Here is a 25,972-nt window from a genome sequence, read left to right as displayed (position 1 = left end):
GGAACAACATGAGCAACCCTCCAGTCCTCCGGCACCTCATCTGCATTTAAGGATGCTACAAAAATATCTGTCAGGGCCCCAGCTATTTCCTCTCTCACCTCCCTCAGCAACCTGGGATAGATCCCATCCGGTCCTGGGGATTTGTCCGTCTTAATATCCTTTAGCCTACCCAACACATCTGCACTCCTTATGTCAACGTGATCAGAGTAAACAAACTTCTATCGCTAATCTCAACATTCATCACCTCCCGTTCCTCAGTGAACACTGATGCAAAATAATCAATGAGAATCTCGCACGTTTTCTCAGGTTCGACACACAACCTTCCTTCCTTATCCTTTAGTGGACCAAACCTTTCTCTGGTTACCCTCATGCTTCTTATGTAAGAGCAAAAGGCCTTGGGATTCTCCTTAATTCTGCTCGCTAAAGTTATTTCATGACCCCTTTTAGCCCGCTTGATTCCTCATTTAAGATTGGTCCTACTCTCCCAATATTCCTCCAAGGCCCGTTCTGTTCTTAGCTGCCTGGACCTTATGTACGCTTCCCTTTTTCTCTTGGCTAGTCACACGATTTCTCCTGTCATCCATGGTTCACAAATCCTGCCTTTCTTATCCCTTGTTTTCAAAGGGACATGCCTATCCTACACTATCTTCAATCTCTCTTTGAAAGCCTCCAACATATCAAATGTGGACCTTCCTTCAAATAGTTGTGTCCAGTTCACATTTCCCAGCTCCTGCCAAATTTTGATACAATTAGCCTCGACCCAGTTTAGTATTCGTCCCTTAGGATCACTCTCATCTTTGTCTACGAGTATTCTAAAATTACAGAATTGTGGTCACTATTCCCAAAGAAATCCCCCACTGCAACTTCTACCACTTGGCCTGGCTCATTCCCCAACACCACATCCAATATGGCCCCTTCTGCTGTCTAGGGCAAAAAGTTTGAAATTCCCTTCTTGTCTCTCTACCACTTTTCACTTTGTGTTTCTCTTAAGATGCACCTTAAAGATGTATCCACTTGACTACACTTTTGGCCATCTGGCCTAATATCTCCTTATATGGTTCTGTATCAAATGTTGGAATGTTTTTATTACCTTAAAGGTGCTATGTTAATGAAAGCTGCTGTTGTTGTTGCAAAGGAAAAGTTACTTCCATTGTCAATAAAAACCGACAAACCCTTTAAGGGAAAATGATGCAGTATTGGTCTCTCTTCTAAGAGTATTACACAGCACAATATTGTACCAAAGTAGAAGCAACATTGCTCCATTCTTCTGGATGTACAGCAGCAATCAGCAACAATGTTGTAAATAGAGCTATATGCCTGACTACACAGGACATTATTCATCCTGGTAAAAAGACAGGAGGTGGAAAACAGGTGCAGGTACTGACATAAAATTGCGAGAGAATCAATTTGAAGTCTTATACTAGAGATGTTCCTGAGACAGGTCTCACGACTATGACTACCTGCCACTCTACCTACCTTTGTCTATTCTGCAAAGTTAGTAACAATGCTCTCAGTTTCTTGGTCCAGATCATTAATGTATAAAATGGATAGTTGTGGTCCTAAAACTGGCCCCTGTGGAATTCCACTCGTCAGTGGCTGCCATTCTGAAAAAGACTCTTTTATCCTCCTTTATCCTCAATATCTTTTTCCAGGCAGCCATTTCTCCACCCATGCCAGAACCTTGCATACTGCATTCAATTCTGGTCTCCCTGCTATAGGAAAGATGTTGTGAAACTTGAAAGGATGCGGAAAAGGTTTACAAGAAGGTTGCTGGGCCTGGAGGGTCTGAGCTACAGGGAGAGGCTGAATAGGCTGAGGCTGTTTTCTCTAAAGTGTTGGAGGCAGAGGAGTGAAGTTTATAAAATCATGAGGGGCATTCATAGGGTGAATAGTTAAGGTCTTTTCCCCAGGGTAGTGGAGTCCAAAACTAGAGGGCATAGATTTAAGAAGAGAGGGGAAAAATTTAAAAGGGATCTAAGAGGCAACTTTTTCACACAGAGGGTGGTGTGTGTATGGAATAAGCTGCCAGAAGGGATCTAAGAGGCAACTTTTTCACACAGAGGGTGGTGTGTGTATGGAATAAGCTGCCAGAAGGGATCTAAGAGGCAACTTTTTCACACAGAGGGTGGTGTGTGTATGGAATAAGCTGCCAGAAGGGATCTAAGAGGCAACTTTTTCACACAGAGGGTGGTGTGTGTATGGAATAAGCTGCCAGAAGGGATCTAAGAGGCAACTTTTTCACACAGAGGGTGGTGTGTGTATGGAATAAGCTGCCAGAAGGGATCTAAGAGGCAACTTTTTCACACAGAGGGTGGTGTGTGTATGGAATAAGCTGCCAGAAGGGATCTAAGAGGCAACTTTTTCACACAGAGGGTGGTGTGTGTATGGAATAAGCTGCCAGAGGAAGTGGTAAAGGCTGGAGATGTTGAGAACTGCAGATGCTGGAGAGTCAGAGGGGATAGAGAGTGGAGCTGGGAAAAGCTCAGCATCAGAGAAAGGGCGGGGGGGGTGTCAATGTTTCAGGTCAGAACCTTTCATCAGGACTGGGGAGGGGAAGGGGACTGGTATAATGACAACATTTAACAGGCATCTGGATGGGAATATGAATAGGAAGGGTTCAGAGGGATATGGGCCAAATGCTGGCAAATGGGACTAGATTAATTAGGATCTCTGGTGATCATGGACGAGTTGGACCGAAGGGTCTGTTTCCATGCTGTACATCACTATGACTCTAACATCACTGGTCACTAACATGAGTTTGATCGAGGCAAGTGCAAAGATCACAGGGAGGCTTGCTTTAGTGAAGTGCATGAGGGTTAGGTCATATGTTTTAGTTTATGTGCTTGTGATTGAGTTACAAGAGCCTCTTAATTGGCACATAATCCATTATCTCTGCCAATAAAAATAATGTTTTGCATTCTGGTCAATGCCAATATTTCCTAAAGACAATTACATGCAAATTTGTCCTTTTAAGAATTTATCTTTCAAATAAATATTGTATGGATTTGTTTCTCCTTCAGAAGCCTGTTCCAATTTGAATGCATCTTAATTTTCCTTGAAGCAGTCTTTGTTTCAACAGTTTATAACACCCTTCCTCTCCTGAAGATACTGATATATAGGTACGTGTATTGCTTGGTAATTCTCAACACAGGAGTCTGGATGAAGATTGCCAGAGAGGTTTATGACAATGAACACTGTGGCCAACCTAATCATGCCTCTGCCTCCAATCCACAATGTACTTTCCAGCAACTAATTCTGACTGATTTTTAACCCTGCCCTGCCCAGCTCAGACGTTTCAAGTTCGTTATGATTGACAATTATAACCTGAGCTGAAATCATGACTTATAGGCCTAGCATGGAGTCTATGAGGATGCTTGTTGTGTAGTGATAGTGTCCCTATCTCTGAACAAGAGGCCCAGGTTCAAGCCTCACCTGCTCCAGAGGTGTTTTATAACATCTCTGAACAAGTTGTGTGTTTTTTAGAAAGGAAAAGTATTTAATTTAGTGCAAATCAGGTAACTGAATATTTCAGGTCTACCTCAAGCAATCTGCCTATCAACAAATATATCATCCTGTCAAGGGCTCATAGTTTGAGGATAAGGGTAGCAGATTTAAAACAGAGGTAGGGAAAAATTACTTCTCTCAAAGGACCATGAATCTGTGGAATTCACTACCCAGAATACAGTGGATGCCAGGACACTGGGTAAATTTAAGGAGGCAATAAACAGATTACAGTGGGGCAGGTTTGAGGGACACGCCTCCTCTCTCTTCTCATTCTTATGTTCTTATTCAATCTGTACAAAGCTAACATGAGCAAAGATGACTAAAACTTGATTGCTATTTAACAAGAGGAAATTGTTTCCTCACAACCAGAGCTTAAATTGCTGCACGAATATTGTAATTTTTCCTATTCAGTGTAGCTAGATTTTTCTAATCCAACTGATTTCATTGTAACGTTAATGCTGTGTAGAAACAAAATTGAAGTACAAAATGCCAGAGACATTGGGCAGTTGCTGTGCTGGGAGAAACAGAGATAATAATTCAGGTTAATGAACGTTTTACCAGCTGATGAGGTATGTTACTGATGTGTTTTTAGACTTTTCCATTAACATTTCAGATTTCCAGCATCTGTCTCATTTTAGTTTCTGCTTAGAAACACACAAAAAAAGTTTTTTAAAAACAACCCAGTAATTATTGATCATATTTTTATTGAGCAAGATTAGATGTTGCAGTCAAATACAATTGAAATGTTATATGTAGAAAAATACACAGGAGTCAAAGCTGAAATCTAATTGAGAAGTTCATGTGATAATAGTCAATGCGAAAGGGAAGCTTGGGCTATTTGTGAATGGTCATAAGTAATTTGAGATTAGATTACAGTCTTTCCATCATCGTGTATTGTCTGTTTACTTAATGATATATTTTAGACAGTTATGTAAATGGAATTAAAGTCCTCTCATCTTGTCATCTGTCAATAAGGTAAATATTTAAATCAGTTTAGGGATTGAAAGACGGCTAATAGTCGTACAAAATGTTATTCACGGAGATAGACCCTACCCTCCATCACAGCTTCTGTCTCTGTTTATTAAGCACTGTTTTTCTTATCAGGTAAGGTCACAGCCCCCCTCCTTTTATAAACCCTTCTCTGACAGTAACAACAAAAAGATTTCTATTTTTTCCTGTTTGAGTTCATAGCGATAAAAGGTTTTAGGGACATGGAGTTGTGAGAGTGAAAGGTGAATCCACTGTTTAGTTGCTGTCTTTCTTCCTCCTTAATGATGAAACTGCTGCTGTCCAGGAGTTCTTGGTTACTGTTGTTTCAAGTTGCCTTTCGTTGTTGAATGGCTGAGCTTTGGATTGACCGTGAGAGAGAGAAAGAGAGAGAGACTGGCAGAAATAGTCTTCAAGATCTCTTTCGCAAATCCATGGTTTTCTTGTCTTTCCTGTATTGCTCGGAGGCAGCTGTTGATATAGGTTCACTTGTATATCCCTGAGTCTCCTCATTGTTCTCCCAAATTGATTACCCCACAGATAGTCTTTCATCTCAATGTGTAACTTCCAGAAAGGTGTGAAACAACCAAAAAGTATAGATTTGAGCTTCAGTGCCTTTTACAACAATGTTTAATTTTGGCTCAAACTGATCCTTATTTACTAATGGATTCTTGAGATTGGCTCAACTTAGTCAGGGGATCACAGCCGCCATTTTAGGTCAGTATTTGTCATTTCTTAAAATCAATCTCAGGTATTAAAGGCAGATGTAGAAAGTTAAATATTAATATTGAATTTCACTACAATCATAACATTGTCCATGAACAAATTACTGCAGGTGCTGGAATCTGTACTGAAAACAACAGATGCTGGAGATCACAGAAAGGCCACATTGCATCCATGGACAGGTGATTTGGAGGTGCCGGCGTTGGACTGGGGTGTACAAAGTTCAAAATCACACAACACCAGGTTATAGCCCAACAGGTTCATTTGGAAGCACTAGCTTTTGGAGTGCTGCTCCTTCATCAAGTGGTTGTGCAGTATAAGATTGTAAGGCACAGAATTTATTGCAAAAGTTTACAATGTGATGCAACTGCAAGAATATATTGAAAAAGACCTGAATTGTTTGTTAAGTCTCTCATCTTTGAGGATGACCATGTTGGTTTCAGCTCTTTCTCGAAACCAGCATGTTCATTCTAAAAGATGAGTGACTTACAAATAATCCAGGTTTTTTCAATAGTCGGCGGGTCGGTGTGGACTGGTTGGGCCGAAGGGCCTGTTTGCACACTATAGGTAATCTAATCTAATCATATCCTTTCAGTTGCATCATACTATAAACTTTTGCTATAAATTCTGTGCCTTACGATCTTCTACTCCACAACCACCTAATGAAAGAGCAGCACTCCGAAATCTGGTGCTTCCAAATAAACCTGTTGGGCTATAACCTGGTGTTGTGTGATTCTTAACTTCATGGAGAGAGAGTAAGCTAATATTTTAAGTCTAGATAACTCACAGCTGATGAAGAGTCATCTCGACTCGAAATGCTAGCTTGTTCTCACTCCATGTATGCTGCCTGGTCCACTGTGATCTCCAGCATTTTGTTTTCAGTAACATTATCTATGATCAGAGCTCTCATCTGAATTTCTCTCTCTTGCTCCTTCTAAGCTTCACATTCTTCATTCTAATGTGGTCAGCTTAACATGGTTAGCTGAAATTGAATGGCAGGAAATTCATGTGAAACATTGACACTGATAAAGTCCATTGGTGCTGAATGGTCAGTTTTAGTATTGTCATTCATGTGTATTCCTAAATGTTATTCCTCCACCCCTAACGTTCACTCTGTCAGCACAATATCTCTCACTCATGTGTTCTTGATGAAACTCCTTTAGATCCCTCAATTTTTCCTTCCTCCTACTATCTCCCAATTTTCAAGCCCAAGTTGATTTACTATACCTGCTCTCCTACTCTGCTTAGTCATGGTGTTTGTTATGTAAGGCATTTGTTACTTAAAGTGTTACCTGACATTTCTCAACATGATATAAAGACTGTTCCTGGGAGCTCAGGTTCTAGCTATCAGTTGTAGTTCCAAGTTCTATGTAGACAACAGTAATGTATATTTTTCCTTAAGTCTTGTCTGAGGTCTAACAAAAGACTCTTGTGTCTCAGATCATAGAATTATAGAATCCCTATGGTGTAGAAACAGACCCTTCAGCCCAACAAGTCCACACCGACCCTCCAAAGAGTATCCCACCAAACCCATTCCCCTACCCTGTTACTCCACTTTTACCTCTGACTAATGTAATATAATGTAACTAGCAATTAAGTATAATGTAGTAAACCTACGCTGTTTATCAAGGTTGAGCCTCTCTTTTTCCAAAGACTTCATGGGTTGGCATCCTTTCATTTGAAACACACAAGATTGTGAGGGGGCCTGACAGGGAAGATCTTGAGAAGATGTTTCCATGAGTGGGGGATGAAATAACACTACAAAGGCCGCATTCAATCACCAATCTATTTATAAATGCATAGGCTTTGATGATAGCACTGCCTCTTGCCGAATCAGACATTCAGGGTCCCAATATCCCTGACACTTATTCCTTTTGTGTCAGCCAGGGGTCCCTGGTTGGACTAGATTAACAACCCCAATCAGGTAACTCATGTGCTATGAGGTCTTGTGGGGTGACCTTGTTACAGTCACTGGAGGGGAATCTCAAACTAGAGGATATAGTTACAGAATAAAACTGAGATGAGAAGGAATTTCACTCTCAGGGTAAGGAATGTCAAGAGTTCTCTGCCCCAGAGAATTGCAAAGTCTAGATCACTGGAAGTACTTAAAGAGAACATAGATAGATTTTTGAAATATGAAGAAGGTGTTTGCTTTGAGGAGCTGGCTCCAAACAGGAGCTGAGGCCTGAGGCAGATCATCCACAATCTTATAGAATGGCAGGCCAGGCTTGAGGAGATGGGTGTCCTACTCCTGCTCTTTTCCTTAGGTTCTTCATATTTTCTTGCTTTGTATCAGTTACTAAGATGAATAGCAAGAAGAAGATTTGTGGCAGTGAATCTATCAACCCATCTTAGATGGTTCCAATGGACAGGATTACAACCAATACCATTTGGGGCAGCACGGTGGCTCAGTGGTTAGCATTGCTACCTCACAGCACCAGGGTCCCAGGTTTGACTCCTGCCTCAGGTGACTATCTGTGTGGAGTTTGCACATTTCTCCCTGGGTTTTGTGTCTGCGTGGGTTTTCTCTGGGTGCTCTGGTTTCCTCTCACAGTCCAAAGATGTGCATGTCAGATGAATTGGCCATGCTAAATTGCCCATAGTGTTAGGTGCATTAGTCAGAGGGAAATGGGTCCAGGTTGGTTACTCTTCGGAGGGTTGGTATGGACTGGTTGGGCCTGTTTTCACACTGTAGGGAATCTAATCTAATCTAAACATTGGAAGTACCTCAGTTAAATCCCTTTTCTCACTTCTATGACTATGAGAATGGAAGGAAGGATAATCAAGGTGAGGGCATGAGGCTGGTTGGTCATGTGTCTTGTTAAGAAATTGAATAATGTTGGTAGGCCTGGGATTGTGGTATCCATCAGCCTTAGAGATGAAGGAAATGCTTTAAATGGTGGCGTCATGCGGAATTAGGGAGAAAATAACTTCTCAAATTTAAAAAATGGAAATGTGACGGCATTGTGGTTGGGGATTGACAGCATGCCTGTGGGAAATGTTTTTAAATCCAGTCAAGAACAATAGATTGGAGGTTTTCTTCTGTTTACTACAAGAGTTCTAGGTAATTAGTGTTTTCATAGTTTCAATCCAGTTGTGATTGGCTATGGACCCAGAGCATAAGACAGTGCTTAGTTTTGTACTAATTGGGGCAAAATTGATAACCAAACTTAGAAAGGACTTGGAATGGCTAGCATTGGAAGTGTGGCAACTGACTGCCAGTAGTTTGGAAAGACTGTTGAGTAACGTACTTTGCTGCCAACCCATACTGTACTTGAGCTTGGCAGTTCTTGATGCTGAACACTTGAAATAGGAAACTGTGCTATTTCTGTAACATTGGCGTCCCAGCAATTGGTGACTTAGATAACTGCACAGTCTGTCGAATGTCCGTTTGCAAACTAGAGAGAAAATCAATGCTAGTCAATAAAAACATAAATTAAATCACACTGGAAATTGCTGAATTGCACCGAAGTTTTTGAATTTATGACAAAGGCTTTCCAAGTGCATGAAAGGCATAAAAGTGACTGTTTTCGGGCAGAATTATCATGCTGTGCTCATTAATATCAGCATTGGAGCTTTTCGTGGTGACAGCAAATTGATTGTCCCAGAAGTTTGGGTAATAATGGTCCCCAAATTAAATGAGTATCTAAATTTTATTGGATTCCATGAATAGGTTAGGTTATACAGGCCATCAAGGGTATGCACAATTCTAGACCATGGCTAATTATCTCCTCAATGCCATTTTCCTGCACTTTTTCTATGTCCTTTAATGTCATTAACCTCAATTTTTTAATGTTATACATTTAGTTCAGGCAGCTTGATTTGTCCTTCTCACCAGTGTATTTGGTTTCGACGGAGAGAGTTGACACAGTAACCAGCCTGCCATCTCAGGACAATTGAGTGAAGAAAGTTATTGAACCAATTTTATTCGTTACCTGGCCCTCTTTGCATTCGAAGAGTGTGGCACTGGAAAAGCACAGCCAGTCAGGCAGCATCCAAGGAGCAGGAGAGTTGACATTGTGAGCACAAGCTCTTCATCAGGAATGGGGGAGTGGCCCAAGGGGGCTGAGAGGTAAATGGGAGGGTGGTGGGCTGGGGGACAGGCGGCTGGGAATGAACTCTTTGCATGTCTATGCAAATATGCTGTTACAATACATTTTCTTTGCTTTAATGTGCTTCACAAGTATTTCTCCAGGGTTAGAGATAATTTGAATAATAAAACATTACTCAACAAGCTATTTCCAGTTTATAGGCAAATAAAATCACAATGTTATATCACAGAAGGAGATCGTTTAACTTGGTGTTCCCAAGGTAGCTTTCTGAAAGATTTAACAGTTCAATCTGATGGTCCTGCTTTCATCCCATGTCCCCATCCTTTGTACTTTGTCAACTATTTATTAACTCTCTTTAAAAACAAGCACAGAACCAAATTCTCCTACTGCTCCTGATTGGACATTCTGGGGTTATTTTGGCCATACAGTATGTGAGATTAGGAGCTAGGCAGATGTCACAGTCTTTTGCCTTGCACAATCCTCACACTCTTGACTATAGCTAGCCTGCAATTCCATCACCCAACTTACCACACTCCTTCACTCTTTCTTCTGCCTTCCAGTTCGTGAAGAGATTGCTGTGGCTTTTCAACTCTTACCAAACACTCAAAATGCTGTGATTTTCTCTTTTGGATGTCACTTGATGGGTTTTTTTGGGGTTTGCTCTTTCAAATGCATTCTGCTTTATTTCTTATTTTCTGTAAATAGAATTTTTGCACACATCTTAGTATTCCCATTTCGATGGTCTCTATATTCTACCACAAATCTTTACTTATTGTCCACGTTCTAGAGGCATGCTAAAATGTAAATAGAATATTGCATCTTATTTATGAATCCTTCCCTAGTTACAAGCTTGAGTTTTCTTGTACTTACCAAATGGGTTGTATATTATTATAATCAGCTGGATTGAAAGTTTGGATTTAGCACACAATTTTAGTCATAATTACTGATCGTTGTGTCTAATTATCTGAAGATGCTAGACTATAAATATGAAGGATTTGCACTCGCGAACTGATCAGACAATGTTTTCACTGAGTCATATAGGCTCCCATTTCCACTGATGACCTGTCGGTCATATGTTGCAATGTTACAGGGTAGTTCAGGTTCTTGGATGCAGCACTGAAAAGCCTGGTGTGGGATATAGGTGGATTAATGTTACTTCTGCAATTCCATTTTACAAAGGAGGTGAACTCACACCAGTGGGTAATTGTTTTAGTCAAGAGCTGAGTCAACAAGAATGGAAACGATGTAGAGGAAATGTAGAATTGTTTTTGTATTAGCTAAAACTGTATGTCAGAAGGTAGACATTATGGGCAAGTAGATAAGATGTTGTGAGGGGATGAAGTTAAGCTAGATACGCCTGTACAAACAGTAGATATAAACATGTGCTTCCCACTTTTACAAAAACACAGGAACAAACCCCAATTAAAAGGGTCATAGGGATCAGAACGGCCTTGGGAAAGGCACAGATGAAGGGGGTAGATAATGATGAAGAAAGAATATGCCTAACAATGACCTATAGCAGGATAAGGTCAAACAGCCTTGTGAGACCAGAAATAAGCATTTTATCACAGACAAGGCCGGATAAGGCAAGAGGTAAACAGGGGTAATGGGGGCCGGTCTTAGGGAAGTGGACGATGTAAACAGGGGAGGGAGCAGTGTAAAACAATAGACATCAAATCATATAAATGTTATGTATGAATTGAACTTGGTGTGTGTATGTCCCTTGCCTTGAGAAAGTGACATCACACCCACTTGCAAGTGTAAAATAAATGGCACTACTGATTCAGATCTTGTCTCGGACTGAAATTATTGAAGTGAGTGGGCTTTGTTTCTCACACTGGTGTGGAGATACAGGAGAGATTGAACATTTTCTCCCTGCAGTGGGAAGAATTTAGCTTTTGCGCCTGTCCTTCTCTCCTGCAACAGCTGCTGTTGCTCTGCATGGTCACCCCCATCCAGAATAACAGGGATCCCTGAGCAAGAGGCCTATGAACAAATATTCCCATTCTTCACTAAGATCGAGTGGCAAAGCATTTATTCCTTTTATGTGAAGTCCTTTATTGGAGAATTTCTGAAATAAATATCGTTCTCGATTAGGTGAAAGCTTAACAAAATGACCCAGAAAGTCTCCCAAAGGTGCTTCTGACATGATTGGGAAATGGTGAGCATCCCCTTCAGCAGCATTTGATATTCCAGTCAATGATGGGTTTTCTCTCAAACATAAGGTCGCTGGTAGGAGAATGTGTTTGTCAATGCATCAGCCACAAAACTGTCATGTAACCTCTTTAATGAACACTGGGGAGAGATGGTGGGGTTGTGGGACATTGTTACTGGATTAGTAGTAAAGAGGGTGAGGCTAGTACTCTGAGGGCATGGGTCCAAATCCCACAGTGATAGCCTGTGGAATTGAATAAATCTTAAGCTGAAGGTTGTTCCTCTCTCCCTCTCACTCCTCCGTCTCTCCCTCCCTTCCACACAAACTCTTTAATTTTCTGCCACCTCAACCTTCCTTCGTCTCTCACTCACACACCCTCTTTCTTCCTCCCAAACTCTCTCTCTCTCTCTCTCTCTCTCTCTCTCTCTCTGTCTTCCTCCCTCTGAGACACTCAGAAGTGCTGGTAACACTGCCACTCTGTAGACCATGAGCTTGGTACTAGGTTTGAGTTCTTTGTCATAAAAAACAGTGTTCCTTAGATGGCAGTACTGGCACACTGAGAAGTATGTTGAATTTCATTGTCACCTTCTGCCATTATTGAAAGGAGACTTCTGATTTCTGAGAATTAATCCATGTTTCTCAGTGGCTCACTGTGGATTTGATATTTGGGGCAGCGTTGTGTGGCAGAAGCAGGCTGGTATAGCACTTTTGTCATGTGAATGTATAGCCTTGGCTTAATCTCTCAGATACCTCAGTGAATGCATTGATGTTTTGTACCTCAATCATTGAGTGCAAAGATAAAGTTGCCATACTCCCAAAGGGTCATGGGACTGCTCTTCTCATTGGAGACAGATGACTTGTGGTGGTTTAACCTGAGGGTCACCACGCCTCAGGCGAGGGGAGAGGTTGAGAAAGAGTGTTATTTATAGTAACCTCAGTAGGTGAGAGAAATTGAATCCATGCTGTTGGCATCACTTTGCATTGCAAATTAGCCATACAGCTAACTGAACTAACCAATCCCTTCTTTGAGTGCATGCGTATACACACACACACGTCACACACACACACACACACACAAGTCTCACACACACACACACACACACACACACACACAAGTCTCACACACACACACACACGTCACACACACTGGAATTCAATGACAGAGGTTGGGGTAGTTTTGGGTGGGCCTTGTGGTTACAGACTTGTTATTCAGTCCAAAAAAAGTCTCTCATTTTGCTTTATTAACTTCACATTACAATTTTGAGCCTGTTTCTGCAAAGGTGGTGCATTAGCTACAATATGTAGGTCTTTAGATCTTAAAATCAATGCTAAGGTATGCCCTATATGTAACATTTTATGGTAATATACTTCGTTCATCATTGATTTACAGAATATTTGCTTGAAATACTGATTAATGCATTTTCCAAAGGGTCTTCTCTTGACCACATAATTGCTCCTGTAAAACAAATACCAAAATTCTACTCAGAGGGCAGAGAATCTTGCAATGATGATTAATCACTTAGAGGAAAATCCATCCCCCTTCTTGCCTAATGTCAGCAGTTGGTCAGAGATGTTTTCCATTCTGACATCAAGTGATGGAATAAACTTCATTCTATGAGATATATTGGATTAAACAGCTGATGAGGTGAAATGTAGTTGAATTTGTATATACAAGAAACCTATCAGACCTTTAATTGGAACCTGGAACTGTCATCAGGATCTAAGATCCTTGGTCTTCTGGCTGTCCTGTTCCATAAACAACTGAAGGGTAAAATAGCACGGTGGTTATGTTCCTGATCCAGTAACCAAAGCAACTGAAGTTATTAATTCCAAAAAACATGCATTCACGTCTCATTTTAAACATGGGACTTCAATTAAAAGCAAATCTACAAAGTAAAAATCACTGGACAGATGGTTGTTAAATTTTAACTTAGTCACTGCCGCTCTTTCGGGCAGGAAGCCTGTTGTTCATACATGGTTTGGCTTATGTGCAACTCCAGTCCAACAGTAACGTGGATGACTCGTAACTTGCCTCTGAAGTGGTTATTCAGTATTAGGCCAGGGCAACTGGGAATGGACAATAAATGACAGATACCCCTGTCAACAAATGCTTTGACAAAAAGCATTCTGTTGGAAGCTGATTTGTGGAAGCAGATTAAAATATTTTACATAAGTAAATGTGATGTCTCTCAAATGGCATGCCACAGAATTCAGTGACAAGGCAATGACCACTGAGACAAAAGATTGTAGGTTCCAGTCCTACTCTAGAGGCTTGAGTTCCTAATTTCATTTGCATCATCAAAGCAGCTCTGTGGAAGCGCTACGTTTTTGGTGGTCCTTTCCTTCTAATACATTATTAAACCTTGGCTTTTTCTGCCAGCTCAAGGAGATGTGGAATGGCATTTTTTGAAAAAGAGTGGCTGAGCTTCCCCGTTCTTCTGAGCACTATTCATCAACAGTCAGTTACCTCATTACTGACTGTCAGAGCTTACTGTGTACAAATTGACGACTGTTCTTCCTGCAATACAACATGGATTACATTGTAACAGTGCTTCATTTGCTGTAAAAAGCTTTGGGGAATACTGAGGCTGTAAAAACTGTTTCAGTTAATGGAACTTCTTTTCTTTTAGTTGTACCACAGAGTATTGTATATTTTATGGCAAGAAAGTTCATCTTGGGCTCCCTACGCTTTGTATTAAACTGTTCCAATTTAAATGTAGATTCCATAACCTATGCGACAGGGAGACTAATCTTGTAGAATTATCCTAATAATTAGTGGCTAACAAGAACATTTGATTCCAGCCTGCATAGAATGTTGATATCGCACAAATCTTTTGTACTGTATCTTCCTCGGTCCCTATTTAAAGCATGTCCCTCATTAGTTCTGAAACTCTTAACTTCATATCCTGCAATTGCAACCCATTATCTTTTATTCTCTGAATCTAATTTTTCTTTGTTGCATACAGTATTCTGTACATACCTATACTTTCTACACCATTACTGCCTCCTATTGTGTGTTGCATGTAGTTCATTGTTCTTCATTAAATATTTTGTGTTCTTTGCTATACATCCTTATCTATTCTCCAAGTACATTGGTTTATATAGTATTTTTGTATTTGCGCAAATCCCGTTATTCCTTCATTTTATTCTTTATACCCTATTTTCCTTTAATGTGTTCTGCATGCCCCACTATGTATTCCACATATTTTCTGTAAAGTGAGAGGTAACGTGGCTGTATTCCCACTCTCTCATTAAAGAGAGATGACTGGTGGGGAATTTAACATGAGGGTCATCACACCTCATGCAAGGTTGAGAAGGTCGAAAAGGTTCCCCAGTGTGTATTTCCCACTGTGGTTTCAAATGTTCCTCTCGTTGCCATCTCAGACTCTTCTGTAGAACATATCTGCATCTCTGACACTCTTGTCCTGTTCAGTGCTACATTTCATTCATCCATCACCCAATTCTCATAGATCTCCAATGCCAGTGATTCCACAAATTTAATTTAAAAAATTGTTCTTCTGTACAAATGCCTGTAGGGCATCTTCAACCAGAAGTATCAAGTGTATGATCCATCCAGTAATCACTAGCATTACAGATATTGGTCTTCTGCCAATTCAGTTCACTCCATGTGATATCAAGAAATAGTTGGAGGCACTGGATACTGCAAAGGCGATGGGCCCTGACACCATTCCCTCTATAGTACTGAAGACTGTGCTCCAGAACTTGCCACTCCCTTAGCATAACACTGGCATCGACCTAACAATGTGGAAAATTGCCCAGGTATGTCCTGCACACAAACAGCAGGACAAATCCAACCTAGCCAGTTTTTGCTCCATCAGTCTACACTCAATCTTTAGTAAAGTGATGGAAAGTGTTATCAACAGTGCTGTCAAGCAACACCTGCTCAGCAATGCTAAGTTTGGGTTCCGCCAGGGCTACTCAGCTCCTGACCTCATGACAGCCTTGATTCAAACATGGACAAAAGAGCTGAATTCCAGTGAGTGAGGTGAAACTGACAGCCCTTGATATCAAGATCATGAATGTAGCATCAAGGAGCCCGAGCAAAATTGAAATCAGTGAGTATCAGGGGCAAAATCTCCACTGGTTGGAGTCATTTCTGGCACATAGGAAGATGGTTATGGCTGTTGGAGGTCAGTCTCTCAGCTCTAGGGCATATCTGCACGAGTTCCTCAGGGTAGTGACCTAGGCCCAATTATCGTCAGCTGCTTCCTCAATTATCTTCCCTTGACACCATCCAGAATAAAGCTGTCTGCTTGTTTGGCACCACATCCACAAGTATTCACTCCCTCCATCATGGACAACAGCGTGCACTATCTACCAGATGCACCTCAGAGATTCGCCAAAGATCTTCAGGTGCCACTTTCCAAACCCATGACCACTTCCATCTAGAAGGAAATAGGCAGCAGATATATGGGAACACTATCCCATGCAAGTCCCCTCCAAGTCCCTCACCTTGAATTGCTGCTGGATTTCCTGGGGAGGAGACCTCCATGAGTGAACTTTAGGAGCGAAGAGCTACCATCCTCTGATTGCCCTGTTGCTTCGAGTGGGTTGGCCCTTCATCCACAGGACTGCAATGATTCAAGGTGGCAGCTCACCACCATATTATCCAGGGCTATTAGGGTTGGATATTAAATGCTGTCTCAGCCAGTGAAACCTGTATCCATGTACAAACAAATCAAAAGTGGGAAGGACAGTAAATTGGATCCCGACCTTTAAAATGCTCCAAGGCACGTGTATAATGTGGGTGTAGGGCTACATACCAACTAAGGTGGCCAATGCTCAGAGGAAAACATGGATTCCAAAATTCCTGAGTTGTTCTGGTTGGCATGAGTAGCTAAGTGTGGCGGGCAACAAGACAAGAGTATGAGAGCCATGAAAATAGATTGTCATTTTTTAGGTTTGAATATTTTTTGAAATCAAATAGGAAAATTATAAAGGGAATAGACAAGATAGAAGCAGGGAGGCTGTATCCACTGATGGATGAAGCTAGAACTTGGGGACATCGCCTTAAAATAAGGGGGAGCTGATTTCGGACTGGGTAGAGGAGGAACTTCTTCACTTAAAGGGTTGTGACTCTATGGAATTCCTTGCCCCATGAAGCAGTTGAGGTGACGTCATTGAATGTTTTTAAGGCAAAGATAGATTTTTGAACAGTAAAGGAATTAAGGTTTATGGGGTGCGGGCAGGTAAAAAGATCAGCCATGATCTTATTGAACGGCGGAGCAGGCTTGATAGGCCAGATGGCCTCCTCCTGCTCCTATTTCTTATGTTCTAATGAGATAAGCTTTGCTTTTCTTCAGGGCACTGAACAGGTGGGGTAAAGTCAAGATTGTGAACAACCTGGCAAAGATGACTTTTTTTTTTGGATTCTGTTTAGCCCTGGAATGTCACACAATGCTTCCCTTTGCTAACTTGGTTTTCACTAGACCTAGGAGAAAGTGAGGACTGCAGATGCTGGAGATCAGAGTCGAGAGTGTGGTGCTGAAAAAGCATAGCAGGTCAGGCAGCATCGGAGGAGCAGGAGCCCTTCATCAGGATGTGGGGTGGGCTGAGAGATAAATGGGGAAGGGGAGGGGGTGTTGGGTGGGGGGGGGAGGTTGGATAGGGGGAGGTATCTGGGAAAGCGTTAGGTGGATGAAGGTGAGGAAGAAGGTGATAGGTCAGAGGGGGCAGCGATGGACGGGTTTGGAGGAAGGTGCCGAGTTGGAGGCTTGGGACTGGGATATTATGGGGGAAGAGGAAACAAGGAAGCTGTTGAAATCCACATTTATCCCATGTGGTTGCAGGGTCCCAAGGTGGAAGATGAGGTGTTCCTCCTCCAGTCATCGGGTGGTAACGGTTTGGTGGTGGAGGAGGCCCAGGACCTGCATGTCCTTGACTGAGTGAGAGGGGGAGTTGAAGTGTTCAGCCACGGGGCGATGGGGTTGGTGGGTGCGGGTGTCCCAGAGATGTTCTCTGAAACGATCCGCAGGAAGACGTCCTGTCTCCCTGATGTAGTGGAGACCACACCGGGTGCAATGGATGCAGTAGATGACATTGGTAGAGGTGCAGGTGAATTTCTGACGGATGTGGACCTGTTGCATTGAGTTGTCAGTTGTCTCACACACTTGATCCATCCTGTGTCTCAGACAGCTTGCTGCTTTGTGATTTAACAAGCTGAGCGGCTGCGAGCCTTATCTTTCTCTTCTGTATCGGATATTAATCTCCACTCAAACCCACGCATCGCCATTTATTGTCTCTGGATCTAGGTGTGTTTGTCATTTTCAAAATTAATAAAAAAAGGTGTGAACAGAAGTACAGGAAATGAAATAAAACAGGAAGGGAAAAATAATGCTGTGTTCAGGGCATAAACTCAGAGCAGAATAAACTATGAACAAAGAACAAAGAACAGTGCAGCACAGGAACAAGTCCTCCAAACCTACGTGGCCACATTTTGCCCTTCCATACTAAAGCTGTCATTTAACTATGGTTAAAGTTAAAGTTAAAGTTAAGTTTACAATTAAAGTTCGATGTTAGATGACAGGTAGGTGGGTACAGCTAACTCTCTAAAGTGGCTGACTGGGTCCTTTCAGTGATATAGTGATAAACCAATTAAATCAACAGATATAGCTTTTATGAATGGAAGGATAACTTCAAGTTACAAGAATAAGCCACTGGAAAGCCCCTAAAATCCCTATTTAAAGTTAAAAAATGTTACACCTAATTGCCCAATAGTTACAGAAAGGGAAAAGGGGGGCAGTTTTACAATTGGGAAATGTGGGAGATTAATATTTTCTCAGGTCTTGCTGTCTGATGAATAGTTTTAATGCTGAATTTGTGGCTACAGTCATTCAGATTGTGCGAGGCTATCTGGTGTGTATTGTTCTATAGCTCCAGATCCCAGTCCTGACACAGGCTGGAGGGAGGTATTGGAAATTGGTGAGATTGGAGAGTGAAGGGTGTGGGAGAATGATAATTGGAGGTCAGTAATATAGTGCAGCAGATTTGTGGGGGAGTGCTGCAGAGGGTGGGGGAAAGAAATTGAGAAATCCTGGCTGAAAGGCCACAACCAGGGAGATTAGAGGAATGAGGAAAGCACTGGGAAGACCAGGCTGGGAGGTAGGAGTTGGGATGTCTTTGAAGCCATTATGGGTGGGGATGGGGCATTTTCATTGCATGGGAGTCTGGAAGCTGGTGAGCTGGATCCAGCAGGGGCGCAGAAAGATGCTTGCTTTCTGGACCTTTTTATTCCCCATTTTGTAGGATGTGAGTGGGGTTCTGGTGATTTATTACTAAACCCTGGTTTCCCTTAAACTAAGTGACCTCCTGGACCATTTCAGAATGCAGTTAAAAGTCAGCCACTTGGCTGTGAGTTAGGAATCTTGTGACTGGGTCAAGACGGAAGATTTCTTTCTAGAAAGAGCAGTAGTGAACCAGGTGACTTCTTACAACCAAGGAGGGTAATGATGACTGGTAATTAAAAAAAAAAATTCAACTTAAACTCCACCAGCTGTAAATGTGGGACTTGAACCTACATCACCCAGGGCTGGAGCCTAGGTGTCAGTGATACTCTTGTCTTCACAGTTAAGTCATGACGTGATCAAGAGGTCATCATCTTCCTTTATTGGCTCCTGGTAGCAGTCAGATTTCCTGAGTCCTGGGAAACTGAATTGGCCAGGGTTCACTTTAAAATGGAGATTAAAATCTGAGATATGTAATCTCATTAAATTCTAATGACTAACGCTCCATCTCTCATCTATCGTCTGTCAAAAATAGATTTGAGATTTTCTTTTACAGTTTTACTTTCTCCCTGACTCAAAGCTGCATCGTGGGAAAGAGTTAAAACATCGCCCCTTGTAATTCTGCTTACATTACAGTCATTTCTGTTATTCTCTATTTTCCATCTTTCTGTTTTGGAGTATAATTTTGTTTTTTTTTCTGTGTTTCATCAAATTGACATCTTAATTCCTGCAAAACAAAATAAGATTTCAAATCTTTGACTCGCACAGTTCTGCCTGGTGGCTAAGTCATTTCATGAAACAACTCTCTTGTAGGCAAGACCTTGTCATTCTGATACTTGGGGGAAAAACATCATTAAAATCAGGAATGCGGACCTTCCAGCATTTACATCAGCAAATGGGGAAGGTGTCTTCAGACAGTAAGCTTATTTTTTGGATGATAAAGGCTTTAAATAAAAAAGTCCAAAGAATATTTGCACTCTGATCAGCTATATTTTGGCAAAGGTATATATTCTGTAAAAACGTGTCTTGGAAAGAGGGAAGCAGTCAGTTACAAATATTTATCTGCCATATGGACCCCCTGATATTCAGTTCTGGTTAATGCACCATAGCTGAAAGTTGCAACAATGCTTGTTTAGTGCTATAGGTTTCTTACCCCTATATTCTTGCCAATTCCCCTTTCCAAAGATGTTGCCTCTATTCTGGGCTACAGGTTATCCAAACTTCCATTAGTCATATCCAGCATGACAAGTGCACACACTGAGCTATTTGACCCAAGACAGGAATCACTGCTGCTCTGCTTCCTCCCCATCCAGCCCTTAAACTAACATCCATAGAGCTACACTTCCTAAACAAATCACTGCAGAGCCATAATTCCATTCAATGACAGATCAGACTCAATAAGCTGAATAGAGGACATGGAGGTCCTGGGCCTCCTTCACCACCATTCCCCCACCACCAGATGCCTGGAGGAAGAACGCCTCATCTTCCGCCTCGGAACACTTCAACCCCAGGGCATCTATGCGGGCTTAAACAGTTTCCTCATTTCCCCTTCCCCCACCTCACCTTAGTTCCAAACTTCCAGCTCAGCACTGTCCCCATGACTTGTCCGGACTTGTCCTACCTGCCTATCTCCTTTTCCACCTATCCACTCCACCCTCTCCTCCCTGACCTATCACCTTCATCCCCTCCCCCACTCACCTATTGTACTCTATGCTACTTTCTCCCCACCCCCACCCTCCTCTAGCTTATTTCTCCACGCTTCAGGCTCTCTGCCTTTATTCCTGATGAAGGGCTTTTGCCTGAAACATCAATTTCACTGCTCCTTGGATGCTGCCTGAACTGCTGTGCTCTTCCAGCACCACTAATCCAGAATCTGGTTTCCAGCATCTGCAGTCATTGTTTTTACCTACCTGAATGGCCTACTCCTCTTCCTACATCTTGTGGTCTCATGGTAAGGCTCAGGATGCTAAGATCTAGAATCGCTACAGCTTGGAAGCAGGCCTTTGGCCCATAGAGTCCATACCAAACCTCTGAAGAGCATTCCACCCAGACCAATCCCCCATCCTCATAACCATGTGGCCAATCCACCTAGCCTGCACATCTTTGGACTGGGAGAATGTGCAAACTCCACACAGACAGTCACCCAAGGCTAGAATATAACCTGGCTCCCTGGCACCGTGAGGTTACAGTGCTAACCACTGAACCACCATGCCATCACTTCAATTATTGCACCCTGACAATTGATGCCACTAAAGTCTGTACAGTTCAGCAATAAACTGCACTAGTTTACTGGACCATTCAATGAGCCCCAGATTTTCCTATGGCCAGGTCCTTGTTTCTGGTGTAGTTGGGAGTTGCACGTTGAGACCCTGCTGAATCCCTGTCGTAGCGGACTCTGAAAGTAATTGCCAGGGAAATTGAAGAGTTTGCTGGGCAGACCCTGAGGCCTGGAACCTCCTGAAAGTATCCATTTAAATCAGTGAACACAGAATGCTTCACTATAATTCAGTAAAATGGCTACTCAGAGAAAGTTTGTCCATTAAAGACCTAATCCAACTCCTGAGAAACTAGTCATCCAATGTAGCTTATAGTGTACCCCCATTCGCCACCTCCCCTTGACCCTTTATAACCATCAGGTTCAACACCCCTGCTTTTCCCCAGCGCCCAACATCCCTGGTATTGAACTCCACACCTGTCCTCTGTCTAGGACCTGACCACCCAATGCTCTGATTCCACCACCACTCCCCCTCCGTTCTCCCATCCCCGCTCCCGGATCGGAAAGTTCTCACACCTACACATCCTACCACCGCTCCCTTGTTCTGCTGCATGACCAATTCCCCCAAGGATCTGACATTCCCCACCCCTCGCTGAAATTAATCACCCATCCCAACCTACCCTAAAAACTTCACCACTTACCTGACCCACTATCTACCTGACCCAATACCTACCTGACCCACTGCTCCTTGGCACACTAACCTTTACACACTTGACACCTTACCCGCCTGACACTCAGCCCTCCTAGTACCTAGCCTCACACTGAGCTGATGTCCTCACTCTAACAGCTTCTGTCAAAGTGTTTGTCAGTAATGACTTTTGAATTTCAGAATATGGCGAGTGACTGATGTTGAGAAGACCCCCACCTCTTCCGTTCTACAGTATGATGGACCCGTCAGAATGGAAGTACAGCTCTGTATTTCAGAAGGCGTCTTGACTGGAAGGTCCTATTAGAAACAAGGGGCTCTTTCATTGCATAATAAAGAAAGAACAGAGTGGCATGAGATTGACACGCCTTAGAAAATCCAGCCCATGGGAATGGATGGCGTAGATGAAGGCCATTCAGCCTATCATAACTGTGCAACCAGAGGTAACAGCATGTGTTGCTTCTTCAATGAGCCTATTTGTTCCGGTCCTAGACTCTAGGTTCACTCCACACATGCACAATAACCTGCAGCATTGTTTGTGTGGCACATAAATGCATCCATGTATATTTATCATTGTTAATTCTGCAATGAAACTTCTGTGTGTCAAATGGTGGAATTTTGGTTTGGATTGCCAATTCCTGATCATCTAAAGTAGTCTAAATTTCCATTTAACTTCAGGTTGGCATCAGTATGCAGACAGCACTCGCTGTCTGAATTAATGAATACTTGCAAATGACCAATATAAATCAGCCACACCCAGAGGCTGTAGAAATGCAGGGATTCTGACACAGTCCAGGATTCTCTGTCAGTATGATGAGGCCAGGTTTTGCTTAACTCATTTACATGCAGCAGCTGTGCAAAAGTATCCCTGTTATGGCCAGAGGAAAAAGATCTTTAGGCAGGTGTGATAGATAGATCCAACCAGGACATTGTTCACAGAAGTGATGGATGCAATCTTCGATATTATGAATATTATCTGTTCCTAATAAACATCTGTCTCCTCCATTTACTCTCCATTTTGAACTCAGTTTTAGTTAAAGGGGCTGCATCTCTTTGTGAAAAATACTCAGAAAACTTTTGTACTTTGAGCTGAAAAGTTAACAAAAACAAAGGCTTGACATTTGACTCTCCGTAAAGCAGAATGTTTGAGGAAGCACAGTCGGTTTTGCAAACAGGAAGGGGCAGGTTTAATAGTTGGGACATGACTACATCATTGAAACCATACTGCAAGTGGTTCATTTTTACTCCGTGCAGATGGTAAAAGACACACTAATGTGCTTCCAGAACATTCTGCTTTATCCAACACTGGGACATAACTTGAATCAAAACCCTGCATCAAGCTGTAACAACATCACTGTGTGCACACATGCATTGCTGCCATGATAGAACACTGGGGAGTGACCTTTCAGCCACATCTCCCAGGGTGAACACAGTCTTCACTTTAAACCCATCAAGTGGATCTGTTCAGTGGAGTATTGAGGTAAGGAGTGGAATCTAATGCAGAGGAGTGCTTTATGGAAAGTAAGACAAAAGAGTACCATTAGCACGAAAATAATCTAAATATTGCAAATCAGGGAAACAGCATTAAAAAAGGTTTTGTATGCAGTGTAATTAATCTTTCATCATTTTCCCAGGTTCTGTTGGCCCCATTTTAGCTCAGATCCTTTGTGCTTTATATAGGCAGTTTCCTCTGGAGATCGAACTCGGCTGGGCTTCTGTAAAAACCTTCTAAAGTTCTCTCTTTCTGTTTCAGATATATAGCAGAGTATTTTAATCATGCAGGTTGTTTGTGTTTTTCACAGTTTTTCGTTGTTGCCATGCCTACAGGCAATTAAGTAGAAACAGGTCAGGAAAATGCAAGGAAAAGCTGAAGGCCATTATATTTTAGGTATTCTCATGTGTTTGCTGTTCAGCAATGCTCTCACTGTGGGGAGTATTTCCCTTTTTAACATTTGACGTCAGCGTGTGTACCTATAGCACTTCCCAGTGATGAATACATTATGATGGAAAACAGATGTGAGTGACTGACTATCATACCTTAACCTCTTAATAAGCAGCAATTTTTCTCGAGGCAGTTGCCAGAAAGCCAATGGAATACTTACAAAACAGGTCATTCTGCCTATCAAGTTTGCACAGACCCTCCCACCCAATCACTAAGATCCTGCATTAACCATGGCTAACCGATCTAACCTGGGTCATGCAGGGCGGCCGAACGACCTACGTGGACTGTGGGAGGAAACGGAACACCCGGCAGAAACCAGCGCAGACACCGGGAGAACTTGCAAACTCCACGCAGACAGTTGCTTAAGGCTGGTATTAAACCCAGGTCCCTGGCAGTGCGAGGAGGCAGCGCTAATCACTGAGCCATTGTTTCGCCTGTCAAAGATGGTAGTTGGTCTCTCCGCACTGAGTGGCCAACTCTGAAGCCTCAGCAGCTATGCCAGCAACAGTAGTTTGCTGTAAAGACAATGCAGGAGACTTTGAGTTCAAAACAGGTAAGTTCCAAAACATTAAAAATGTTCAGGACTGGGTGAATTGTTGGATCTTGAGGGTCTGCCCGCTTTTTGTTTCACAGAGCCTGCCTCCCAATCTCTTAGTGGCCTTCTATTCTTTCGTCGTGGAATGGGGAAGGTGGTCTACCGCTGGCAAAACATAACCAATAGAAATGTCTCTTATTTATTCCAGTAATTATTCTACTAATAATGTAGGCGGCACTGTGGCCTCAGAGCACCAGGGACCTGGGTTCGATTCCAGCCTCGGGCGACTTTCTGTCTGGAGTTTGCACATTCTCCCTGTGTCTGTGTGGGTTTCCTCCCACAATCCAAAAGATGTGCAGGTTAGCACAGTCAGAATTGGCTGTGCTACATTGTCCATAGTTTTAGCTATGTTACTTATGGGTTACTATAAGGTAGGGGAAATGGTCTGTGTGGGTTGCTGTTTGGAGGGTCGGTGTGGACTTGTTGGGCCGAAGGGCCTATTTCCATACTGTAGGGAAGCTAATCTAATCTTATGTCTCCAGTAAAATCCCAGCATTTAACTCTGTTTCTCACTCTACAGATGTTGTTGAGTATCTCCAGCACTGTCTACTTTTATTATCAATCTTCTTGAATTTATTGTCTATTTTCCTGATCTTGTTGAAGGGATAGATATCAGACAACGCCATTCCTCCTCAAACAGTGCCTTGGGATTGTCCCCATTCATCAGGCCTAGTACAAACATCAAAGCCACAACAAAAAGATACAGCTCTTCCCACAGTATTACACGGAAATGTCAGGCTGGATTATATTCTTACGTTTTAAGAATAGAACTTGGGCCCATTATGTTCTAAACAATAGTAGTATGGCCAGAACTGACACTTCTGCACAACTCCACTTCCTACTGCACCTTCAGCTGAATTAAAATTTGGTACCAAATGAGGGGCAGTTTGGAGTATGAATGGTCGACACTCACTGGGAAGTACAGGATTGCATTGGTCCCAAATCAATTCAAGGTTAATCCAATTTATTTTTTCTCAATGTTATTCTGAGATTAGAGTAAGGAAGCTGACTAAATTCTGTACATTTTTGGGGGAGTGGATTAGGATGAGATGTGCTTTCAGAGCTGATAAATGGTCTAAGCTGCTAGCTACCCACTGCTGCCTCATCCCAGATGACCATTTCTAATGGCCACCCTGCTGAAGTGAAAGGCTCTAATGTAGAAGAAAATCTATTTTCAATTCAATTGTTTTTTTCAGAGTACAGCCCAGTTTTCTGATTGAAGCTTTCACGGCAACAGCTGCTGATCTACTACGATTTTCCTGGAATGTTTAATAGTGCTTGTTTACTTGTTGTGCGATTAAGCCTGCTGCTTTTTACAGTTATAGTCTCCCTCACTCATTCCTTCCCATGCTCAACCAAGGGCAAACTGCTTATTGATACCTGGGTGCTTTCTTTTATAGAGTCATACATTTATATAGTCAGCAAAGAAACAGACCCAACTCATTCACGCCAAGCAGGTTTCCCAAACTAAACTAGTCCCATTTGTCTGCTTTTGGCCCATATCCCTCTAAACTTTTCCCATTAGAGTCTTAGAGTCATACAGCATGGAAACAGAACCTTTGGTCCAACCAGCCCAAACCAACCATGTTTCCAAACTAAATTAGTCCCACCTGTCTGCATTTGGTCCATATCCCTTCAAACCTTCCCATTCATGTCCTTATCTGAAATCTTTTCAAATGTTGAAATTGTACCAAAATCCACCAATTCCTCTTGCAGTTCATTCCACGCATGCAACACCTTCTGGTGTGAAAATGTTGCACCTCAATTCATTTGTTTTATTTTATTTTTTCATGGGATGAGAGTATTCTTGGAAAGGCAGCATTTCTCACACATCCCTTCAACTGAGTGG

General features: G+C 42.2%; 1 protein-coding gene across 7 annotated transcripts in view; it reads left to right on the top strand.

Moving 5' to 3' along the window:
* Positions 1-25,972, top strand: part of LOC140469027 (synaptic vesicle glycoprotein 2B-like) — a 200,129-nt gene that overhangs the window by 109,023 nt on the left and 65,134 nt on the right. Inside the window, exon 1 of one of the 7 annotated variants that reach the window (XM_072565215.1) lies at positions 22,877-23,066. The exons of the other annotated variants lie outside the window; for them this stretch is intronic. The gene's annotated coding sequence lies outside the window, so the exon portion shown is untranslated. Of the gene's footprint in view, positions 1-22,876; positions 23,067-25,972 lie in introns of those variants that run through there. 7 annotated transcript variants of the gene reach the window in all.

This window comes from Chiloscyllium punctatum, chromosome 48 (genome assembly GCF_047496795.1).
Source record: "Chiloscyllium punctatum isolate Juve2018m chromosome 48, sChiPun1.3, whole genome shotgun sequence".
NCBI lineage: Eukaryota > Metazoa > Chordata > Chondrichthyes > Orectolobiformes > Hemiscylliidae > Chiloscyllium > Chiloscyllium punctatum.
The sequence above is the reverse complement of the archived record's forward strand: the minus strand, read 5'-3'. Positions and strand labels throughout refer to the sequence as shown.